A 23827-nucleotide genomic window follows, 5' to 3' on the forward strand; every position below is an offset into this window, starting at 1 on the left:
CGATATTAGGCAGGTGTACCAGTTTCTCTGGCTCTTCAGTGTGTATCAGACAACGTTCATAGCGAGTCAGAACGACAAGTGATATGTATCTGCGCAACTGATATAAACATCCCTGGTAGTTATTCCTGCCGATGCACTCAGGTGTAGCCGCGCGGGATTAGCCGAGCGGTCTGAGGCGCAGCAGTCAGGGACTGTGCGGCTGGTCCCCGCGGAGGTTAGAGGCCTCCCTTGTGTGTGTGTGTGTGTGTGTGTGTGTGTGTGTGTGTGTGTGTGTGTGTGTGTGTGTGTTTGTCCTTAGGATAATATAGGTTTAGTAGTGTGTAATCTTAGTGACTGATGACCTTAATAGTTAAGTCCCATAAGATTTCACACACACTCAGCTGTGGAGAATAGTGCGTTGTGAGATAGTAACTCTAACGCACTACATATTCAATAGTTAGAGACTGTGTCAGAAGAGTAACATAACAGTTCATCGGTGACGCGCCGTTTTCCGCACTTAAGTATTTTTGACAGCTGTTAACGCGGCAGCGGACAGAAACAACTTTTTCTTCTTCTTCTTCGGTGCACCCGAGTGAAAATACAGAAATGAATCCTGTAGGCCACTTTACCCTCAGACCTATGACACAAAACGTGACGTTGTAAAATGACTTTAACTGTTGTGTGTGTTACAGCGGAATAACAGTTTGGTCTGCCACGCGCTCTCCGTCACCTGGCCAATAATGTGTCATCAAACACAATCCGCGCTCATTGTTCAGCGATAACGGCATGCTTTAGAGAGAGCCACTGGCGAACAGCAACCAGTACGTGTGTGGAGAATAGTTTACAACACGTAGTAGTTGCACTACCGGTCATTAAAATTGCTACACCAAGAAGAAATGCAGATGGTAAACGGGTATTCATTGGACAAATATATTATGCTAGAACTGACATGTGATTACATTTTCACTCATTTTGGGTGCATAGATCCTGAGAAATCAGTACCCAGAAAAACCACCTCTGGCCATAATAACGGCCTTGATACGCCTGGGCATTGATTCAAACAGAGCTTGAATGGCGTGTACAGGTACAGCTGCCCATGCAGCTTCAACACGATACCACAGTTCATCAAAAGTAGTGAATGGCATATTGCGACGAGCCAGTTGCTCGCCCTCCATTCACAAAGACGGTTTCAATTCGTGAGGGATCTGGAGAATGTGCTGGCCAAGGCATCAGTCGAACATTTTCTGTATCCAGAAAGGCCCGTACAGGACCTGCAACATGCGCTCGTGCATTAACCTGCTGAAATGTAGGGTTTCGCAGGTATCGAATGAAGGGTAGAGCCATGGGTCGTAACACATCTGAAATGTAACGTCCGCTGTTCAAAGTGCCGTCAATGCTAACAAGAGATGACCGTGACGTGTAACCAACGGCACCCCATACCATCACGCCGGGGGATCGCCAGTACGGCGATGACGAATACACGCTTCCAATGTGCGTTTACCGCGATGTCACCAAGCTCGGATACGACCATCATGATGCTGTAAACAGAACCTGGATTCATCCGAAAAAATGACGTTTTGCCATTCGTGTGCCCAGGTTCGTCGTTGAGTAGACCATCGCAGCCATGGTCTCAGAGTTGATAGCCCATGCTGCTGCAAACTGTTCGTGCAGGTGGTTGTTGCTTTGCAAACGTCTCCATCTGTTGACTCAGAGATCGAGACGTGGCTGCACGATCCGTTACAAAAAATGGTACAAATGGCTCTGAGCACTATGTAACTTAACATCTGTGGTCATCAGTCCCCTAGAACTTCTTAAACCTAACTAACCTAAGGACATCACACACATCCATGCCCGAGGCAGGATTCGAACCTGGTACCGTAGTGGTCGCGCGGCTCCAGACTGAAGCGCCTAGAATCGCTCGGTCACAGCGGCCGGCGATCCGTTACAGCCATGCGGGTAAGATGCCTGTCATCTCGACTGCTAGTGATACGAGGCCGTTGGGATCCTGCACGGCGTTCCGTATTACCCTCCTGAACCCACCGATTCGATGTTCTGCTAACAATCATTGGATCTTGACCAACGCGAGCGGCCATCCTGATTTAGGTTTTCCGTGATTTCCGTAAATCGCTTCAGGCAAATGCCGGGATGATTACTTTGAAACGGCACTGCCGATTTCCGTCCTCATCCTTCTCTCACCCGAGCTTGCGTTCCGTCTCTAATGACCTCGTTGTCGACGGGACGTTAAACACTAATCTCCTCCTCCAGCAATGTCGCGATACGATAAACCGCAATCGCGATAGGTTACAATGCGACCTTTATCAAAGTCGGGAACGCGATGGTACGCTTTTCTTCTCCTTACACGAGGCATCACAACTACGTTTCACCAGGCAAAGCCGGTCAACTGCTGTTTGTGTATGACAAATCGGTTGGAAACTTTCCACGTTGTAGGTGTCGCCACCGGCGCCAACCTTGTGTGAATGCTCTGAAAAGCTAATCATTTGCATATCACAGCATCGTCTTCCTGCCGGTTAAATTTGGCGTCTGTAGCACGTCATCTTCGTGGTGTAGCAATTTTAATGGCCAGTAGTGTATTTTTAAGGCCCTGTTAGCGGATAACGTAGCACGCCGCAGGAGATGCTGTGTGAGGAGCAGCAGCAGCTAGGCTAATTGTCGGCTCGTACAGCCATAGCGGCAAAGAGAGACACGGTGCCGCTGCGAGGCGCAGCGCAAACAAGCCGGAGAAAAAGCGAGCCGGCAGAATGGGCGAAGCTGAAGCTGCCAGGTCATGCGGAGAAAGCGCGCCGCGCCACGGCGCCGAGCCGAGCAGCTCAGCCGGGTCACAGCGCAGGCCGGCGCTTTCGTGGCCCGCTGCAAGGGCACGCCGGCCGCCCGCACACCGCACACCGCGCACCCAACAGCCGTGCTCTGCGCTGAGCAAAGTGTCGGAGCTCCGCCGAGGCGACGACGCGGCCCGCAAATGCTCTCAGTAAGAGACCGGCGTATTCTCGCTGACCGGCGCCCGGGAGCGAGCATTTCGGAAACGGCGGAGCTGCTCGGATGTCGGCGTGCTACTGTCAACAGCCTGTCATCTACATCTACATGACTACTTTGCTATTCACATTTAAGTGCTTGGCAGAGGGCTCATCGAACCACCTATCTCCCTACCATTCCACCCCCGAACCTTTCTGTACGAGCTCTGATTTCTCTTATTTTATTTTGATGATCATTCGTATCTATGTAGGTTGGGCTCAACCAAATATTTTCGCCTTCGGAAGAGAAAGTTGGTGACTGAAATTTCGTAAATAGATCTCGCCGCGACGAAAAACGACTTTGCTTTAACGACTTCCATCCCAACTCGCGTAACATGTCTGCCACACTCTCTCCCCTATTACGTGATAATACAAAACGAGCTGCCCTTTTTTTGCACCCTTTCGATGTCCTCCGTCAATCCCACCTGGTAAGGATCCCACACCGCGCAGCAATATTCTAACAGAGGACGAACGAGTGTAGTGTAAGCTGTCTCTTTAGTGGACTTGGCCTGCCAATGAAACACAACCTTTGGCTCGCCTTCCCCACAATATTATCTATGTGGTCTTTCCAACTGAAGTTGTTCGTAATTCTAACACCCATGTACTTAGTTGAATTGACAACCTTGAGAAATTTACTATTTATCGAGGAACCGAATTCCAACGGATTTCTTTTGGAACTCGTGTGGCTCACCTCACACTTTTCGTTATTTAGCATCAACTGCCACCTGCCACACCATACAGCAATCTTTTCTAAATTGCTTTGCAACCGATACTGGTTTTCGGATGACCTTACTAGACGGTAAATTACAGCATCATCTGCGAACAACCTAAGAGAACTGCTCAGGTCATTTATGTAGATCAGGAACACAGAGGTCCCAGGACGCTTCCCTGGGGAACACCTGATATCACTTCAGTTTTACTCGATGACTTGCAGTCTATTACTACGAACTGCGACCTTCCTGACAGGAAATCACGAATCCAGTCGCACAACTGAGACGATACCTCGTAGGCCCGCAGCTTGATTAGAAGTCGCTTGTGAGATCCCCGGTCGATAGCGGCCATTACTTCTTACGGATAAAGAGCTAGCTGTGTTGCACAAGAAAGATGTTAGCTGAAACCATGCTGATTACGTATCAATAGATCGTTCCCTTAGAGGTGATTCATAATGTTTGAATACAGTATATGCTCCAAAACCCTACTGCAAACCGACGTCAATGATATAGGTCTGTAGTTCGATGGATTACTCGTACTACCCTTCTTAAACACTGGTGCGACCTGCGCAATTTTCCAATCGGTAGGTATAGATCTACCGGTGAGCGAGCGGTTGTATATGATTGCTAAGTAGGGAGCTATTGTATCAGCGTAATCTGAAAGGAACCTAATCGGTGTACAATCTGGACCTGAAGACTTGCCCGTATCAAGCGATTTTAGTTGCTTCGCAACCCCTAAGGTACCTACTTCTAAGAAACTCATGCTAGCAGCTGTTCGTGTTTCAAATTTTGGAATATTCCATTCGTCTTCCCTGGTGAAAGAATTTCGGAAATCTGCGTTCAATAATTCTGCTTTAGCGGCACAGTCGTCGGTAACAGTACCATCGGCACTGCGCAGCGAAGGTATTGACTGCGTCTTGCCGCTTGTGTACTTTACATACGACCAGAATTTCTTCGGATTTTCTACCAAATTTCGAGACAATGTTTCGTTGTGGAGCCTATTAAAGGCATCTCGCATTGAAGTCCGTGCCAAATTTCGCGCGTCTGTAAATTTTAGCCATCTTCGGGATTTCGCGTTCTTCTGAACTTCGTATGCTTTTTCCGTTGCCTCTTCAACAGCGTTCGGACCTGTTTTGTGTAACATGGGGGACCAGTTCCATCTCTAACCAATTTATGAGGTATCAATCTCTCAATTGCTGTTGCTACTATATCTTTGAATTTGAGCCGCATCTCGTATACATTTGCATAGTCCGTTCGGCAGGAATGGAGATTGTCTCTTATGAAAGCTTCTAGTGACACTTTATCCGTTTTTTAAATAAAATTAATTTGCGTTTGTTTCTGGTGGATTTGGAAGAAACTGTATTGAGCCTAGCTATAACGACCTTGTGATCACTAATCCCTGTATCAGTCCTGATGCTGTCTTAGCTCTAAATTGTTTGTGGCTAAGAGGTCAAGTGTGTTTTCGCAACCATTTAAAATTAGCATGGGTTCGTGGACTAACTGCTCGAAATAATTTTCGGAGAAAGCATTCAGAACAATCTCGGAAGATGTTTTGTGCCTACCACCGGTTTTGAACAAGTATTTTTGCCAACATATCGTCTCAAGTGGATAAAGGGAGGCGACACCGCGAGTAGCCCGTAAGGTCTCTTCGACGCCCACGCCTTATCTCACAACGTGGGAGTGGGGCCACATACACTCTGTAATGCATGATATGCGGCGGTCTCTGCTGTGTCTGATGGAGGAGTCCAGTGCTGGTGCATGCGCAAGTGTTCCACAGCACACCGTTCGTCACACATTGTTGAACGTGGGCCTCTGCAACCTGTGTGTATTTCGACGTTGGCGCGACAAGTAAAACGCGAGAAAAAATGTTTCGTAAACTCACCGTACTTCTCGACATAGCCTCCTATACTCTTGATCCAGCGGCCTCCACCTTTTTCATCCCGAAGCAAAATGGATTCTGTCAAACTCTGATATAGTCAAGGATACCGAGCAGCATACATAGCATACGCCGGTGGGCACTTTGATCACAACAGCCACACATTAACACGATATCGACATTTTCCGCAATTGGTAAACGGTCCATTTTAACACGGATGATGTTTAACGAAGCAAATGCCGCCCGCACTGGCGGTATGTTACGTGATACCACGTACTTATACGTTTGTTACTATTACAGCGCCATCTATCACAACGTGAAAAAAGTGGTCCAACTAAAACATTCATATTTCTTTACGTACTAAACGAATATGTAATAAAAAATGGGGGTTCCTATTTTTTAAAAAAAACCTAATTTGTTGGCAGCGCCATCTAGCGGGCCAAACATAGCGACATCTGGTTTCCCCCTTCAAGCTAGACAAGTTTCGTTCTTTGTAGTTTCTTCGTTTGACGCTTATTTCGTGAGATATTTGGCCTGGTCACGATCAGTGGACCACCCTGTATAAACATAGGGATAATTTTTATAGGAAAGAAGAGAAACTTAGCGATATATGGGCAGCAGCTCTTCACAATCACTAAACAGTTTTTATCTATAACAAAACGGCAATCGACAGTTAAGTTTAATCTTTGATAAGGATCATCTATGCTTATCACGCGTGACTCCGGCCACGCCCCTTCTTCTACAATATGTATGTCACGCTCAGACGTCCGACCTATCAGTCGTCAAAACTCAGCGGAGGAGATGTCCAGCGGAGTCCTGAACGAAACGTTAGGATCAGAAGAGTTTCGTGGACCACCAATTATACTACTATATGTTTACCAGCAGCAATGTTATCCGGTTGTGAACGCCTTAATTCCATCATTAGATATTCTGTTACGCTACTTTATGGCTTTTGTACGTGTTGGATATTCGTATTGCAGCATAACGTGCTTGCTAACTCAAATATTCATCGAGACAGTCGCATATCTGCAAAGATATTCCGTATGTCTACATCGTGATTAGTAGAGGGCGACGTAGTATAGTATCGAATGCATTCTGGAAATCAAAGCATCCGAAATTTACCAGCTCACCTTTTTGAGATGAGTGTATAAAGCAAGCTGTGGTTCGTGCTTCTTCTGTGAGAGAGTTCGTCTTTATCAAGAAACGAATGTAATTTTTGATCTCAGAATATGCTCGAGGACATTGCAACACACGAACGTCAGCTGTATAGGCCTTTGATTTTGACCATCTGGTATTTTACTCTTTGTATGAACAAGAGTGAACTGCGCTCTTTTCCATTAACGCAGAGAACTGCCAGGTCCTGAAATAGGAAAGCCGGACTCAAAGTTGTGTTTGGCCGGACATTTTGCCGGACTATCGGTTTACATGGAAGTAGTGATTTGGCTATTTTCAATCGTTTAAGGGTGATCAGTTACAGTTAGTTTTTACTGAGTTAAATCTCAAAGTACATAAATTAAAACAATAATCAGTAGACAGCCTTATAATTTCGCTACTATGATAGCAACCAAGTGCTCAGTATTATTAATTGCTCAGTGTTCTTTCTAAGATAATCGTCTGTCAGGAAACTTTGGTAATTTGTTGCACTTACGTAGAAAGAACAATCTGTAGTTACGAATTAATATTTGTCACTTCGACCTTCGTTATCAAGAACGTTGCTTTTCGTATAAATCATTTCTTGGAACTCTGACACAATAATTTGAAATTACACAAGAACATCATGTTTGTGATCACGTCTGTTTAGTCTATTGCGTTCGTATGGCCACTTTGCGTTTATGAAAGAGAAAACCATTTCATGGTTAGCCCGCATCTCGTGGTCGTGCGGTAGCGTTCTCGCTTCCCACGCCCGGGTTCCCGGGTTCGATTCCCGGCGGGGTCAGGGATTTTCTCTGCCTCGTGATGGCTGGGTGTTGTGTGATGTCCTTAGGTTGGTTAGGTTTAAGTAGTTATATGTTCTAGGGGACTGATCACCATAGATGTTAAGTCCCATAGTACTCGTGGTTAGGGTCTGGGCCTGGAATTGCTAAGTAATACTCCGCCAGTTTCAATAATTCCGAATAAAATTCTTCACTGTGATTTGATTTGAAATAAGGCTGTCGACATATCACGGGCCAAAAGATTTTCAGAGGAAGTGGTGCCGTCTTTTTTGTGTTCCGCAGACTTCATGAAATTTTGCGTTTGATAAAAGAATTTAGTGTCATCCAACTTTACTTTTTTCTGTCTTAGAACGGCGTTGGATATTAGGTTATGGTATATGTCCTTATTCCTCCTCATACCTGTTCGTCGCGTTTACGTCAATTAGCTCGGAAGGGATCGTAGCTATGCGTTTTTTACTCCACCACTAAAGAGTCAGACAGACCGGAAGTTGTGTATATTTGGAAGCCGGAATGTTCGCTGCGCAAGACACTCTACGTAACGGTATAATTGAGGCAGTGGCGCCTCGTTCACGCCAGCCAGTCTCACTTGCTCCTCAATGTCTATCACCTGTGGGCCTGTGCGGATGTAGGCTCTTGCAGGGAGCTCACTCACTCCTTACTCCATCGTGCGTGAGTGCCTCCACACACCGCCTAATTGGCGCGCGAATCAAGAGTTTACTTTCGGCTGACTCGTCGAGTGCGCGCACTCGAAAACCGGTTTCTCCGCCTTGCAGCGAGAACAGCGATCTCCATTACCGGCTATTTCTGGTCTTCAGTTTGTACACTCGTGCGGGGAAGTGGTTTTCTTCTACATGTTCTTCTGTTCTTCTTTCGGACTGGAACCTTTATACATCTACGGACACGGTACAGCAGACGGTATGAAATTTTATAGAGCCTTTCGAAAAATTGAAAAGTTTCGTAGACGTCATCCACGAAGGATCATGAACATTCACTGATAAATCATTCTCCGAGAAAACACTATAACTCAATCTTCGCGAAAATGAGTAGAGTACGACGTGAGCTGGTTCAAATGGCTCTGAGCACTATGGGACTTAATACCTGAGGTCATCAGACCCCTAGAACTTAGAACTACTTAAACCTAACTAACCTAAGGACATCACACACATCCATGCCCGAGGCAGGCTTCGAGTCTGCGACCGTAGCGGTCGCGCGGTTCCAGACTGTAGCGCCTAGAACCGCTTGGACACGGCCGGCACGACGTAAGCTAACCATTGTTTTACGACTGTTATTTGAAATAACTCGCAAAATATTCAAAATCACCTAAATAGCTAAAATTTATAACTTTACATTCCACATCAGACACTTTAATATGTTTCTATAAGTTCATCAGATGACTACTTAAACTCAGTTGTTACCAAAATAGTTAAACTCTATTATATTTAACAGCATAGATTACTTAATGTTCTCAATTCACGGAAAGTAATTCTATATCCAGTGTGTCGTATATAATTGCGATCTGTTGCGCTGTCTTATTGAATGAGGGGATGTATGCGAAATGTATGTGAAGTAGGAATGATAGAAACTGTGAATAACTAACAATGTGAGTGAGCGCAGGAACCCGATGGTGCAGCCTTGATGTGAGTCACATAGATGGGGGCAAAATACTAACTGTAAGCAGCAAGTTTTTGTTGTACAAATATGAAACTTGTTTTAATCCGGCAGACAATTAAATAGTGTTAATTTGTTTTTTTGTTTCCTTTCGATGAAAGTGTTATTGTGTAATCTCATCTAAACTGATACCGGAACGGCGATTATTGCAAAGAGGGATAGTAGTACCGACTTACGTGAACCAAAATATTAAGCCGAGTGGTTATTGTGCCATTCGGCCAATCAAAGAAGAGAGATCTCTCGTGCTTTGGTACTGAGAGACGGATTTCACGAGTCGAGAAGTCCGTGGTCAGCTCGTGTGGTGAAAGGTCACGAAGCCCGGTACTGTAGGCAGTTTGGCGTAGATTAAGTTACAGTGGTTTTTCGGAGAATTTGATATAGCAGTGAATGTTCATGATAGTTCGTGGATTTCTACGAAAATTTCCGATTTTACAATGAGGATGAACACTTCCTTGCAGAGGGGTTAATTTGTCCTTCGTGTTTCGCGCTGTCATAATCGCGAACTTGCCGTTCAAAAGTGATGATATGCATACCATTTGAGCGAGCATTCAAAACAGTTAAACAACGTGTGTTTTTAGTAAACTGTTTATTTACTGACGAATGGAAAGTCTAGTTCTTTCAGCTGAGGACATACACATTGCTTCAGGGCAGACTGAACTGATAGCCTTTCTGTTCAGTGTTCCACTCGCCAGTGGGGTGCTTTTGTACGAGCCCTATCTCTCATATATTGTTCTCACGGTCGTGAAGCAACGTGAATGTTGGAAGCTGTAGAACCGAACTGCAGTTTGTCGCAGAAGTTGGTTGTGTAAACGCCCTCAGTAGCGGTTCACCAAAATAGGTCTTCTTCTCGCCAATTGAGGTAACACTCTCGCCACTTGATTGAATCGACCTGTAACAAATTTAGCACACAGTGATGTGGCTTCGATATCGTCCTTTCACCAGAACTGGCGGCGATCCAAAACACTCGGACAGCACGCAAAAATGGGTGGCACCAGCATTCTGCGGTTTGGTCGACTTGACCGGAACGAGCAGCAAACAATCAACATTACAGGAATGTTTCTCCTACGCATTCTCTTAACCACGTGTATCCACATTCACAGCAAGCCTCCAAATGATCGCACCAAATAGAAATTCAGTCTAATCATCCTGATCTTTCAGCAGCCACAGAACGAATGCTGCACACCGCGTCCAGCAGATGGTTGATGTAAATGGAAAGCAGGAACCATCCTATACAGTTTCCCGGGGAACTGCTGCCGTTATCTTCCTTCTGATGAACACTTTCCATCCAGGACAACGTACGTCTTCGAGTCACTCACATCTGTATGAAAATGAAGCGGGGAAAGTGCATCGATTGCGTATTTATTGTCCCTTTCGCGTCCTAGAGAACAGTACAGGGTGATTCAAAAAGAATACCACAACTTTAAAAATGTATATTTAATGAAAGAAACATAATATAACCTTGTGTTATACATCATTACATAGAGTATTCAAAAAGGTTTTTATTCACTCAAAAACAAGTTCAGAGATGTTCAATATGGCCCCCTCCAGACACTCGAGCAATATCAACCCGATACTCCAACTCGTTCCACACTCTCTGTAGCATATCAGGCGTAACAGTTTGGATAGCTGCTGTTATTTCTCGTTTCAAATCGTCAATGGTGGCTGGGAGAGGTGGCCGAAACACCATATCCCTAACATACCCCCATAAGAAAAAATCGCACGGGGTAAGATCAGGGCTTCTTGGAGGCCAGTGATGAAGTGCTCTGTCACGGGCTGCCTGGCGGCCGATCCATCGCCTCGGGTAGTTGACGTTCAGGTAGTTACGGACAGATAAGTGCCAATGTGGTGGCGCTCCATCCTGCTGAAATATGAATTATTGTGCTTCTTGTTCGAGCTGAGAGAACAGCCAATTCTCTAACATCTCCAGGTACTGTAGTCCAGTTACAGTAGCACCTTCGAAGAAAAAGGGACCAAAAACTTTATTGGCTGAAATGGCACAGAAAACGTTCACCTTAGGCGAGTGACGTTCATACTGAGTTGTTTCCCGTGCCCAATATACAGACATTGTGACGGTTGACTTTCCCGTTAGTGTGGAAAGTTGCTTCATCACTAAACACTTTCTGTTGAGCGCTCGCCATCTTAGCATCAACTGACGCTGACGCCTAGTCAACAGCGCCTCAAGCGAACAAATGTACAACTAAAAAACTTTATTGCTCCCTTAATTCGCCGACAGATAGTGCTTAGCTCTGCCTTTTGTCGTTGCAGAGTTTTAAATTCTTAAAGTTGTGATATTCTTTTTGAATCACCCTGTATATTGTAATCTTTAGTCCACAGCTACTGTGTACCGGTGTATTTCTTACAGCTCTTCACATTAACAAATGCGTTGCCTCGGGGCTCTTCGTATAGTGTTTTATTTCGAGAAATCATCGACAGGTTTACTACGCAAGTTTCGTGCAGTGCCACATTTTGTACTAAGAAAATTACTCGGTTGACAGGAACTGGTAGACAACCGGCATGGTTACACGTAATGGAGAGACAAGCGTAAAGCAAAAGTAATCAGAAACAATGGTGTGTGTGCGTGCGTGCAAAAATGCTTGTCTCTGTATTGTTCTATCTTCTTCAAATTCTTCCTAACATCTTCAGGTGTCACTCGGTGTCCAAGCAGATAAGTGTGGGACAAGAGATTAGTCATTCGTAGCACTGTTTGCGTCCCTTTTTGGACACGTTTCACCTCTGGCAATGATACGCGTATGTGAAACGCGCCTGTTTTCGCCGTGGACCGGAGTCCACATCAAAGTATTTGCCCCGCTGGAACTGGCTGCGTAAGCGTTCAAAGGTCGGAGGAAGACAATGGCAGGCCACTTTCAGGAGCATCATGCCTAGTAAAGCACTGTGCTGTCCAGTGCCACCTTCGGCTTAATTTTACAGCTTGGCAGCATTCTTATGAATGTCGGTATTCCCTAAAAATATTAAATATAAACGCAAGCTACTTTCGATTCGCAACTTACCACTTCAATTATCTCCAAGATAGTGTGCCAAATTTTGACTAAAAGATAGCGGACACACAACATGCAGTGTAGTCTTTCTTCTGAGAATAAAAAGAAAATAAAGTTTTGAGTGCAAATGAAAACCGTGGATGAATCATTACATTATTAAAAAACTACTTCAGACGTATTTTTAATGGAATGGTGTCTTTAGTTCAATCAAACTTGCTGAGTCGTTACGAATCGTAAACCGCTAACCTGGTTGCATGTTAAAATTATGCATATCAGTACGAGAGGTGTTCTGTTACGCTGTATTTTAATCACTGTATTTGCGCCTCAGGACGAAAAAGGGAAGAACATTGAACAACACTACTGTCCATTTCTATTTTCGGTAAAATGTCTGTGTTAGCACTGCATGTGCTAACGTCTATTGTTTCGAACAAAAGTTTAGCTTATTGCCAAAAATGAGTTTTTGGTCTTCAGAACTTTAGTACTTCTCGTGTTGCAGCGAACACGAAGCTCGTGCGCGCACTCGTTGCCATGTATTCTCGTTCGGTCACAAGTATACTGAGACGGTCCTTTAATCATACGCGTGCTCAGTGCTATTTGACAGAAAAAGCATTTTATCGGCGATGCCTTCACTCCTTCGGTCATTGGATGGTTGTAATGCCCCCCCCCCCTTCCTCACCACGCTCCCCTATCGTTCCTTTGACACGCAGGAAAGTTATTTCCTCGTTTCTTTCCTTTCCTGCGACACTGTCTCGTGGTCTTCCGCTGCTTGATGAATCGGAGAAGCCCCGAGCTGTCGATTGGACAATAAGTTACATGTTGCTTGCCACGTCTTCGTATCCGTCTGTTAGCTTACATCAGCATCCTGCCACTCTTTACGGCTATTTAAAAGGAAGAAAGCGGAGGCTGTAAAATGAAAACCTCTGAAGGGATGAGGATGACATTACCTACCTACGGAAGAAGTGGTCCCTGTAAGAGCGCTGAGGCCCCAAACGCGCCGCTAGAAATTAAGTGGGCGCACACGCTTCGACCGTCCGCTGCAGTCAGCCGCGCTGGAAACTGTAAAATGCAGGGTTCAAAAGAACGACGTTTCTCTAAAGCAAAAGGAGTGCGGGGAAGGGAAATTCATCGGAGAATGGGACAAGTGTACGGAGAGGACTGAATGCAGGTTGCAAGCGTTTAGGTGTGGCACAGGCAGTTCAAATAAGGCGAAGGTCGCTTGTACTCGTCTGTGTGAAGTGGGGCACTTGGGCCAAATTGACTGCCTGAGGCACTGCTCGCGTGCTCTAGCCCAGGGCGGCCCTTTGCTCGGCGGTTTGGTCTGACCCCTACACTGCCCACACTTTCATCCTCCTTGTTTTTTGCTTGCCGTTTTCAATGTTTCATTTTTCCTAAACTTTCTTCGTCCTGGCTGTGTTTCCTTGGAGTACCAAGCGAGGTGGCGCAGTGGTTAGCACCATGGACTCGCGTTCGAGAGGACGACGGTTCAAACCCGCGTCCGGCCATCCTGATATAGGTTTTTCGTGATTTCCCCAAGTCGCTTCACGCAAATGCCGGGATGGTTTTTCGAAACGGGCACGCCCGACATTCTTCACCATCCTTCCCTAATCTGATGGGACCGATGGCCACACTGTATGCCCCCCCCCCCCACCTCTTCCCGTAGCTTGGACGTCCTTCTCGGCGGGAGGAGGTCGTTTTGGCCCGGCTACGAATTGGACACTGCCGGTTCAGCCATCGCCATCTGCTGACGGCAGCACCGGCGCCGGTCCTTGTGGGCAATTGCTGACGGTCCGCCACATTTTAACGTCCTGTCCGGATTTTACTACGCTGCGTCTTGATCTTGGCCTGCCATGTACTCTGGATGCCATTTTAGCGGATGACCCAGGAGCTGCTGCTCGCGTTCTTCGTTTCATCAACTTGACACACCTGTCTACGGACGTTTGATTATGCTGTAGTTTTTTAATACTATGTCTGTTAATACGTCTTTTATAGTGTTGTCCCTTTTAGTTGCTGCCTCGGGGTAAATTCCTAAATTAGTCAGGGCGCTAATGACCATTGTAGTTTTGCGCCCTAAAACCCGAAAAAAAAGCCCCCCCCCCCCCCGAAAACTAGTAATCAGCCAATCCGTGGGGTAACACGGTGAGGTGGTGCGTGTCTCGGCTCGTGCCGTACTCTGAGGAGCTTCAACTGCATCCTGGTCAGAGCGGCTCGCCCGCTCTCACTCCTATTATCTCTGCCTCGCTGTATCTTGCTTACTGTCGGGCTACCCGAGATTTGCCTTTGTATCCTTCTGAGGGCTATTCCTGGTTCTATACATAAAGGATGAGGGAATCATCACCTCGCAATTTGGTCCCTTTAACTGCAACAGCCAACCAACCGATCGGGAACGAGTTGGCGTGTCTCAGTGCGAGTTTCCCGTGTTTCAGAGCGATGCCGCTGCGAGGCGCGCGCGGCGGCCGCGACTGCAGCCCGGCGGCGAGCGTGAGCAGCGGGGCGAGCTGGAGCAGCGGCTGCAGCGTGGGCGGCGCCGTGGGCGGCGGCGGCGGCGCCGGCGGCGGCGCCGGCGGCGTGGACCTGGTGGTGGCCGGGCGGCGCTACACGCGCGCGCGCGCCAACGCGGACGGCAGCGTGCGCTGGACGTGCGCGACGCGCGGCTGCCCCGCGTCGCTGCGCACCGACGCCAAGGGCGTGGTGCTGCTGCGGCGCGGCGCCCGCCACCGCTGCTCGCTGCCGCCGCCGCCGGACCGCGCCGCCGGCGCGCCGCTCGGGCTGGCCGCGCTCTCCGCCGACGAGGCCGCCGCCTCCGACAGCGACGCCGACGGCGCCGACAACGTGCCGCTCTCGCGCCGCCTCCAGCCCGCGCCCACAGGTCAGTCCTCCTTCGGAGGTGCTATTAATCGTAAGACCCTCCAAGCCTAAACGCGTACCGTCTTCTTTCAAAAGGCTAACCCGTCTCTCTGCAGCCACAGATTCCTGTCTTCAGCAGTCCTCTTTGTATCGGTACCAGTGTGCGATTTGCCGGGGGGGGGGGGGGGGGGAGTGAGGAGGGGGGGATTTCCCCCCCCCCCCCCTCGTCCCCTCTGCATCAGACCCCCCCCCCCTCTCTGGTTTTAGTTCATGCATCCCAACCTGGGATGTTTATTTCCCAGGCCCTGGAGTAAAACTTTACATACAATTTAAATTTGTGGAGCCGAACACTGAAATTTTGTAATAGTCTTACTATTAATAGTATTAATATGTTTGCTTATTAATTTTGGAAAAGTGTTATGTAGTAGGTAAGCATTTCAAAACATTCAGAACTAAACAAGACGACGCACGCCATATTTCCGTAACATGCCACAATGTTGCAAGACGTCGCCCCAGCGTAAACGAGGCTTTAGAGCCAGGTCTGTATTGTATGGTGGATGTGATGTGTTGCGTACGAAACTGAAACCTGCAATCACATCCAAACGTAGTGGAAGACTGTGAAGAGGTGTCATTCTGCAGCAAGATAACGCTCGTCCACATTCTGCCAAACGGACAGCCGACGCAATAAAGGAGTTGAGATTCGAGGTGCTGGAACATCCACCTTACAGTCAAGACCTGGCTCCAAGCGATTTTCACATGTTTGGACCCTTAACGGAAGCACTACAGGGAAGATGATTTGAAAGTGATGACATCATTGCTGCGGTGCAAAATTGGTTACGGATGCAACCGATAAACGTATTTTCTGATGAAATAAGAAAACTCGTTAAACGTCAGGAAAGCTCCACTGAAGTCCAGGGAGGTTACGTAGAAAAATAACGCATGTTTCAGTTTTCTGTCATCAGAATAAGTACAGATTTTGACAAATGTTCCTTTACTTTTTGAAATCCCCACGTATACCTGTATGTAGATGATTTTGTAAAGAAGCTTTGCCTATAATGTACTTTTGAAGATGTAACTTTACAGAAGGTCTCCTGCGAACCTTGCAGCGCACACTCCGCTGTAGAGTGAAAATTTCATTCTAGAAACATCCCCCAGGCTGTGGCTAAGCCATGTCTCCGCAATATCCTTTCTTTCAGCAGCTATGCAATGTTCCCAGGGGAGCTTCTGTAAAGTTTGGAAGGTAGAAGACGAGGTACTGGCAGAAGTAAAGTTGTGAGGACGGGGCGTGAGTCGTGCTTGGGTAGCTCACTCGGTAGAGCACTTGCCCGCGAAAGGCAAAGGTCCCGAGTTAGTCTCGGTGCGGCACACAGTTTTAATCTGCCAGGAAGTTTCATATCAGCGCACACTCCGCTGTAGAGTGAAAATTTTATTCTAAAAATGTTTGGTATTGTTTTGGATTTTGCACTTTTATTTAGATGAAATATTTTCTTACTATCGTAAAGCTAAAAATAAAGATCATAGTTCTGTATTACTGACTCCTGTGGAAGCAAACGTAGATCAATATGAGAAGATGCTTTGCCCAATTGCAAGCTTCGGAAATTTTACATTCGAGTAACAATATTTACTTGACCCATTTTGTTATCGAAACTTACCCCAACCCCCTTACAATGAACTCGTTTCTTCTATTCATTTTCGTTTGACATCGTCACTGGAAATGTGAACTAATTTACATGTGTAAATGTCCAACTGTTGCCAGTCATTAGATTACAATCGTTTTCAACGAAAGGAATTCTAAACAGGAAACAAAGTAGCTACATACATCGAAAATACTGCTGAGCTTAAACTTTTTTAAACATGCACATTAGAAAAGATAAATATTCCCCTCTTGTAACTGAAAGGAGAAACTTTATAAGATAAAAAAAAATTTATTTGATAGAACAAGTATGTCTCTCTTTTGCCTCTTCTTCTGCCCCCCACCCCCTCCCCCAACGTGTACAATCGCAAGATATTTCATTAACATGCAGTGCTCCTCACCCCTTAGCCAACCAAGATACCTAAAGAAGAGCACCAATATGTTCAGTTTCTTGTAAAAGCAACCCAGTACAAACGTAACTTCCTCAGATTTACAAATAAGGTAAAGAAGCACGAATTCTGTTGCTGCTGGCCCATGAAGTTGTTTTTGTACGTCAATCCTTAAAACAGGTGGAAATTTAGGTTCAGGAGTACACTATTTGTTAAGAAGTGTAATGAATTGCACAATTAATTGATTGCAGAAATCTCTCAGAACAATGTGTGTTGGTCAACTAACGCCAATAGTTTCACATTTTCCTGTGTGAGAGATTCCACCATTATGAGTATGTCTGCAACAGGCCTGGCGTTCGCCGTGCCTAGCTCATGTGACTTCAAGAACAAGTGCCGAGGCCTTCCTTTGAGTCGGTGTTGGTCAGAAAACTTAATACATCACCACTTCGCCCTACAATGAGCTCTCGCTTGACGTCACTGAAGTCACAAACGGCGCTGGATTTGAGTTAGTGGAATGCACGCTACAGGATGTCTAGCTCGGATCTGTCTTTCAAGTAACGCTTTGTAACAGTTCGTTGTCACTGTGGCGCCAGATGCCGCTCAAATTGCTGCTGCAGATACAGTACGATACGCCAGAGCCATACGCTGGAAACTACGGTCTTCGCTCTCGGTAGTGCCACATGCCAGTCTCGAGCTCGGTCTGCTTGCGACCGTACTTTACCGTGATCATCGCTGCCAGAAGCCATGTACAGTGGCTACGTTTCTGCTAAGCCATTCTGCAGTATCGCTACAAGAAAACAACAGCTTCTCGTAACCCTGTTACACATCATTCAAACACAGTGGGCTGTTGAGATTGGTTGTCGTCTTAAAGGCATTCTTTAGTAAGATCAGCTCGCTACAGCCAGTCTCAAAGGTAACTAAAGCTCACGACCGATACAGCGTGTGTTCACAGCAGACCTGATTTGAATCCTCACAGTAGCACTTGCCAATCGAATCACCCTCCTCCGTTTGTACCGGTCCCTTGTCCGCTCGAAACTCAATATCGGTGCTTGGTTTATGCGTCTGAACTCCCATCTCTTTTATGCCGTCTCAACACTATGCACCATCGAGGCGTCCGTTTGGCCACGACTACCTTTTACACCAGCCCGGTTGCGAGTCTGTATGCAGAAGCTGCTGACCTACCACTGTCCCACCGCCGTGACTTTCACCTCAGCAGGTATGCAAGCCGTTTGTCTGCCATGCGTGGCAACCCATCCAATGCCTCCTTATTTGATGATTCCTTAGAACGTCAGTATGGGGCGCGTCCCTCTTCCCTGTTAACGCCTGCCGTCCGCTTTCGCCACTGGCTCGTGACGTAGTCGCAAGTGTTGGTACAAACAAACAGCGCAGCTGTGTCGAAACTCTGTATTTCTGTCCATCCGGTGACACACGTAGTATGTTTCTGTCTTTTATAATTTGTCTGTCATGAATAACCAAATGTGTTCTTTTTTAATCATCCTGTGTTAGTGCACGCAGTGTCAACGTCATTGCGCTGTCTTTCGTCATCAGTTTCATTATCGCATCATACGATAGCTCTAGATGACCGGATGGAAAGCGGCGATTTACTGGCGCGCTGGCGGATTGAAGACTGGGACGGAGGCGGCGCAGACGGCGTGCTGTCGCTGTGGCCGGCCGTGACGCAGGCGAGCCCACCGCGCCGTATCCTGTGCGTCACCGCAGACTCCCCAAACAAACACAGCCCCGCCGCTGCATCTCTCTCTCTCTCTCTCTCTCTCTCTCTCTCTCTCTCTCTCTCTCTCTCTCCTCTCTGGTTGTCTTACAGTGACGAGAGAAGACAGAGAGAGAAATGTTACGAATAAAAAAGGCAGAAGACGGTAGGCAATGTTTCTCCTCCCTTGTTCAACATTTATACAGGCGTAAAAAAAAACACCGGTTCCAAGAACTCGTGAAGATATTTTATCATAGACACAGTCCCTTTGATTGTTCAGAGATGTCACTAAACCCGTCCAAAGATGTAAACAACCATGCCTGAACAGCGTCTATTAGACGGAAGGAGTCCGACAGCCGATCAGTTCCAGTCATTCCACCAGGTAGGAGGTACACGGCTCGTGTTGTCTGTAGTTCAATCATGTCAATACCGCGGTTCGTTCGCGTTCGCCTTGTTACTTTGTGCCAGGAAGGGCTCTCGACATCGGAAGTGTCCAGGCGTCTCGGATGTTGTTCGTACATGGAGAAGATACAGAAACTGCCGATGACATGCCTCGCGCAGGGCGCCCAGGGGCTACTACTGCAATGGATGTCCGCTACCTACGGATTATGGCTCGGAGGAAACCTGACAGCAAAGTCACCATGTTGAATAATGCTTATCGTACAGCCACAGGACGTCGTGTTGCGGTTCAAACTGTGCGCAATAGGCTGCATGATGCGCAGTTTCACTCCCGACGTCCATGGCGAGGTCGATCTTTGCAACCACGACACCATGCAGCGCGGTACAGATGAGTGGACCGCTCAGAATTGGCATCACGTTCTCTTCACCGATGAGTGTCGCATGTGCCTTCAATCTGACGATCGTCGGAGACGTGTTTCGAGCCAACCTGGTCAGGCTGAACGCCTTAGACACACTGTCCAGCGAGTGCACCAACGTGCAGGTTCCCTGCTGTTTTGGAGTGATTTTCTGTGGGGCTGACGTACGCCGCTGGTGGTCATGGAAGGCGCCGTAACGGCTGTAGGATATGTGAAAGTCATCCTCCGACCGATAGTGCAACCATATCGTCAGAATGCTGGCGACGCATTCGTCGTCATGGACGCCCCCATCATGTATATCTTGTGACTTTCTTCAGGATAACGACATCACTCGACTAGAATGGGCAGCATGTTCTCCAGACATGAACCCTATCGAACATGCCTCGGACAGACTGAAAAGGGTTGTTTATGGACGACGTGACCCACCAACCACTCTGAGGGATCTACGCCGAATCGCCGTGGAATAGCGTGGACCAACAGTGCCTTGATGAACTCGTGGATCGTGTGTCACGACGAATACAGGCATGCATTAATGCAAGAGGATTTGCTACTGCGTATTAGATGCACCCGTGTGTACAGCAGTCTGGACCACCACATCTGAAGATCTTGCTGTTTCGTGGTACGACATGCAGTGTGTGGTTTTAATGAACAATAAAAAGGGCGGAAATGTTTATCTCTGTTTCAATTTTCTGTACAGGTTCTGGAACTCTCAGACCCAAGGTGATGTAAAACTTTTTTTATGTGTATATAAGAACGAGCGATGAAAGTAATAAAAGAAAGGTTCAGACCCGGTACTAAATGTCAGAATGGAACTATATGAGCACAAGATTCACCGATAATACTGAAACGTCCCCTTAGAAAAATTAGTTGCTGTGATGGTAAATCCCTTACGTTATTTGATATCCAAACAGCTGAGCAGAACTGAACGTACTCAGACATTTCGCTCTTTACCTATTCTGATCAACACTAAACTGACACACACTGTTTTTAGCACAAGGCAGTCTGACTTTAAAAACTCTCTACAAAAGAATGGCCCTGACTAACATTAACCTATACCTTTCACAAATCACTTACCTCACAAAATCTTCGTTACTCGAACTACTGCAATACAGCGAGCGCCACTACTGCCAGCTAAATAAAAGATTTAAACTACTTAAGGCACTAACTACTGATAGGCATAGTTAGCAAATGAAAGATTTTGATAGAGAACAAACAATATATTTACCTTAATAGAGTTCAAAAGTCATAATATATATATAGCAGTTCATGACAGCCATTCTTACAAATGTACTGTTTCTGATGGAGACTCGTCCAGATCATCCGCTCTCAAGAATCCGTCATCTCTCTCCCCACGTCCACCACTGCTGGCGGCTCACCTCCAACTGCGCTACGCTACACGTTGTTCACATCCAACTGCCCAACTCTACAATAGAGACTATTGCAACAATGACGACAAGCCTCAGACTGCACACAGCACAGTCAGTGATTTTCATACAGAGCGCTACGTGGCGTTACCAATATAAAAAAAAATCTAAACAGCCTGCTTACAATACTTCTGTCCCCCATAAAAGTGAGGACCTGTTACATGGAATGAACGGTCCAATGAGAATACGCTATTTATTAAGAGTTATCCGAAGAAAGAGGAAATTATTGCGGAGTAGCTGCAACATATGACAACCTCAACACAGCAACATACGACAACCTCAACATGAAAGCTCGGGACCGATAAGTAGATGAGGTGCAGGAAGTTTGCTAAGTCTTAGGTAAAATAAAGCAGTTGTCGGTTGGTTGATTTGGGGAAGGGGACCAAACAGCTAGGTCATCAGCCTCGTCTGATTAGGGTAGGAAGTCGGCTGTGTCCTTTCAAAGGAACCATCTCGACATTTGCCTGAAGCGATTTACGAAAAATTATGGAAAACGCAAATCAGGATGGCTGGACGCGGTTTGAACTCCAATCCTACCGGCTGCCCAGTATGCTAACCACTAAGCCACTTCGCTCGGTAAAATGAAGCATTGTGGATGACTCCAGGAATATAGAAAATCAGACTAGCAGGGGGAAGGAGAGCTTCACTTGCGAAAAGAAGTGTACTATCATTAAATATAGACTTTATTTTGAGGGACAAATTGCTGAGAAGTGCAGTGTATGATAACCGGAATATACAGGGTCAACGTCAGTAAAACCGACAGACTGCAGGGACTGATTCCTGACTGGAGGAAAAAAAAGGTCCTGTGAACATATGTCCGGAAATGTACGGTGTGTATGCAACAACAAATCTTCCCGGAAAACAGTACAGAGCTGCATCGTATCCGCGCCACAACGTATGTTCAAAATGGCCTCCATTGGGTCGCAGGTGATAGGGATAGTAACCATTGTCATGCAGGATACAAATGATAATACTTAGGCTTACACATTGTTGGCGAGCCAGATGCCTGGAGCTTGTGCGAGGGTTTGTCTCAACAACCTGTACAACACGGTCCCCACAGTCCGCTGCGTTTCTGCGCGTTAGTGTGTCTCAAAGGACCCATGGTCACACAAACGCACAAAACGCGCTTGAAATTTCGTGTTGTGGTTGGTGTCTGTGAGGCTACTAGCTTCGGTGCAACCGTGCTGCCTCTCGGTCGTTTCCACCTGCTTGACCGTTCACGAACACCATCTCGGCTTGTTCCCGACATTCTGCTGCTTGCGATACGCTGCTCGAACACACAACCTGCAACACAAGGAACACGTGGTGTTTGGTCGCATGGACTGCTATTCCTGAGCGCCATGTACCGTGGCGACGATGCGTTTCCGGAAGCATGTTCACAGGACGTTTTTGCTTCCCCTTCCAGTCCGTAATCCGTCCCTGCACTTCCGTCAGTTTTGTTTATGTTCATCCTGTATATAAGAGGGTTGGAACTTTAATAGTGGCAACTATTTATTTACAACTGGTACAAAATAGGTACGTGTTTCAAAGTTTTACTGACCTTCAGTGTAGTCACCAGCCTTGTGTATAACCCGTTGTCAGCGATGTGGAAGTCGTTGTTGTTGTTGTCTTCAGTCCTGAGACTGGTTTGATGCAGCTCTCCATGCTACTCTATCCTGTGCAAGCTGCTTCATCTCCCAGTACCTACTGCAACCTACATCCTTCTGAATCTGCTTAGTGTACTCATCTCTCGGTCTCCCTCTACGATTTTTACCCTCCACGCTGCCCTCCAATGCTAAATTTGTGATCCCTTGATGCCTCAAAACATGTCCTACCAACCGATCCCTTCTTCTAGTCAAGTTGTGCCACAAACTTCTCTTCTCCCCAATCCTATTCAATACCTCCTCATTAGTTACATGATCTATCCACCTTATCTTCAGTATTCTTCTGTAGCACCACATTTCGAAAGCTTCTATTCTCTTCTTGTCCAAACTAGTTATCGTCCATGTTTCACTTCCATACATGGCTACACTCCAAACAAATACTTTCAGAAACGACTTCCTGATACATAAATCTACACTCGATGTTAACAAATTTCTCTTCTTCAGAAACGCTTTCCTTGCCGTTGCCAGTCTACATTTTATATCCTCTCTACTTCGACAATCTTCAGTTATTTTGCTCCCCAAATAGCAAAACTCCTTTACTACTTTAAGTGTCTCATTTCCTAATCTAATTCCCTCAGCATCACCCGATTTAATTGGACTACATTCCATTATCCTCGTTTTGCTTTTGTTGATGTTCATCTTATATCCTCCTTTCAAGACACTGTCCATTCCGTTCAACTGCTCTTCCAAGTCCTTTGCTGTCTCTGACAGAATTACAATGTCATCGGCGAACCTCAAAGTTTTTACTTCGTCTCCATGAATTTTAATACCTACTCCAAATTTTTCTTTTGTTTCCTTTACTGCTTGCTCAATATACAGATTGAACAACATCGGGGAGAGGCTACAACCCTGTCTCACTCCTTTCCCAACCACTGCTTCCCTTTCATGCCCCTCGACTCTTATTACTGCCATCTGGTTTCTGTACAAATTATAAATAGCCTTTCGCTCCCTGTATTTTACCCCTGCCACCTTTAGAATTTGAAAAAGAGTATTCCAGTCAACATTGTCAAAAGCTTTCTCTAAGTCTACAAATGCTAGAAACGTAGGTTTGCCTTTTCTTAATCTTTCTTCTAAGATAAGTCGTAACGTCAGTATTGCCTCACGTGTTCCAACATTTCGACGGAATCCAAACTGATCCTCCCCGAGGTCTGCATCTACCAGTTTTTCCATTCGTCTGTA

The 23827-nt window shown here is 46.4% G+C and overlaps 1 protein-coding gene and 1 long non-coding RNA gene across 2 annotated transcripts in view; both read left to right on the forward strand.

The window, feature by feature from the left end:
* Positions 1–14740, forward strand: part of LOC126273076 (uncharacterized) — a 292705-nt gene extending 277965 nt beyond the window's left edge. The window contains exon 5 of the long non-coding RNA XR_007549302.1: positions 14616–14740. This is a non-coding gene — a long non-coding RNA (uncharacterized LOC126273076). The remainder of the gene's footprint in view (positions 1–14615) is intronic.
* A 50-nt stretch (positions 14741–14790) lies between these two features.
* LOC126273075 (uncharacterized) overlaps positions 14791–23827 on the forward strand; it is a 72074-nt gene continuing 63037 nt past the window's right edge. Inside the window, exon 1 of the mRNA XM_049976485.1 lies at positions 14791–15058. The gene's annotated coding sequence lies outside the window, so the exon portion shown is untranslated. The remainder of the gene's footprint in view (positions 15059–23827) is intronic.

The sequence above is a fragment of the Schistocerca gregaria genome, chromosome 5 (assembly GCF_023897955.1).
Source record: "Schistocerca gregaria isolate iqSchGreg1 chromosome 5, iqSchGreg1.2, whole genome shotgun sequence".
Taxonomy (NCBI): domain Eukaryota; kingdom Metazoa; phylum Arthropoda; class Insecta; order Orthoptera; family Acrididae; genus Schistocerca; species Schistocerca gregaria.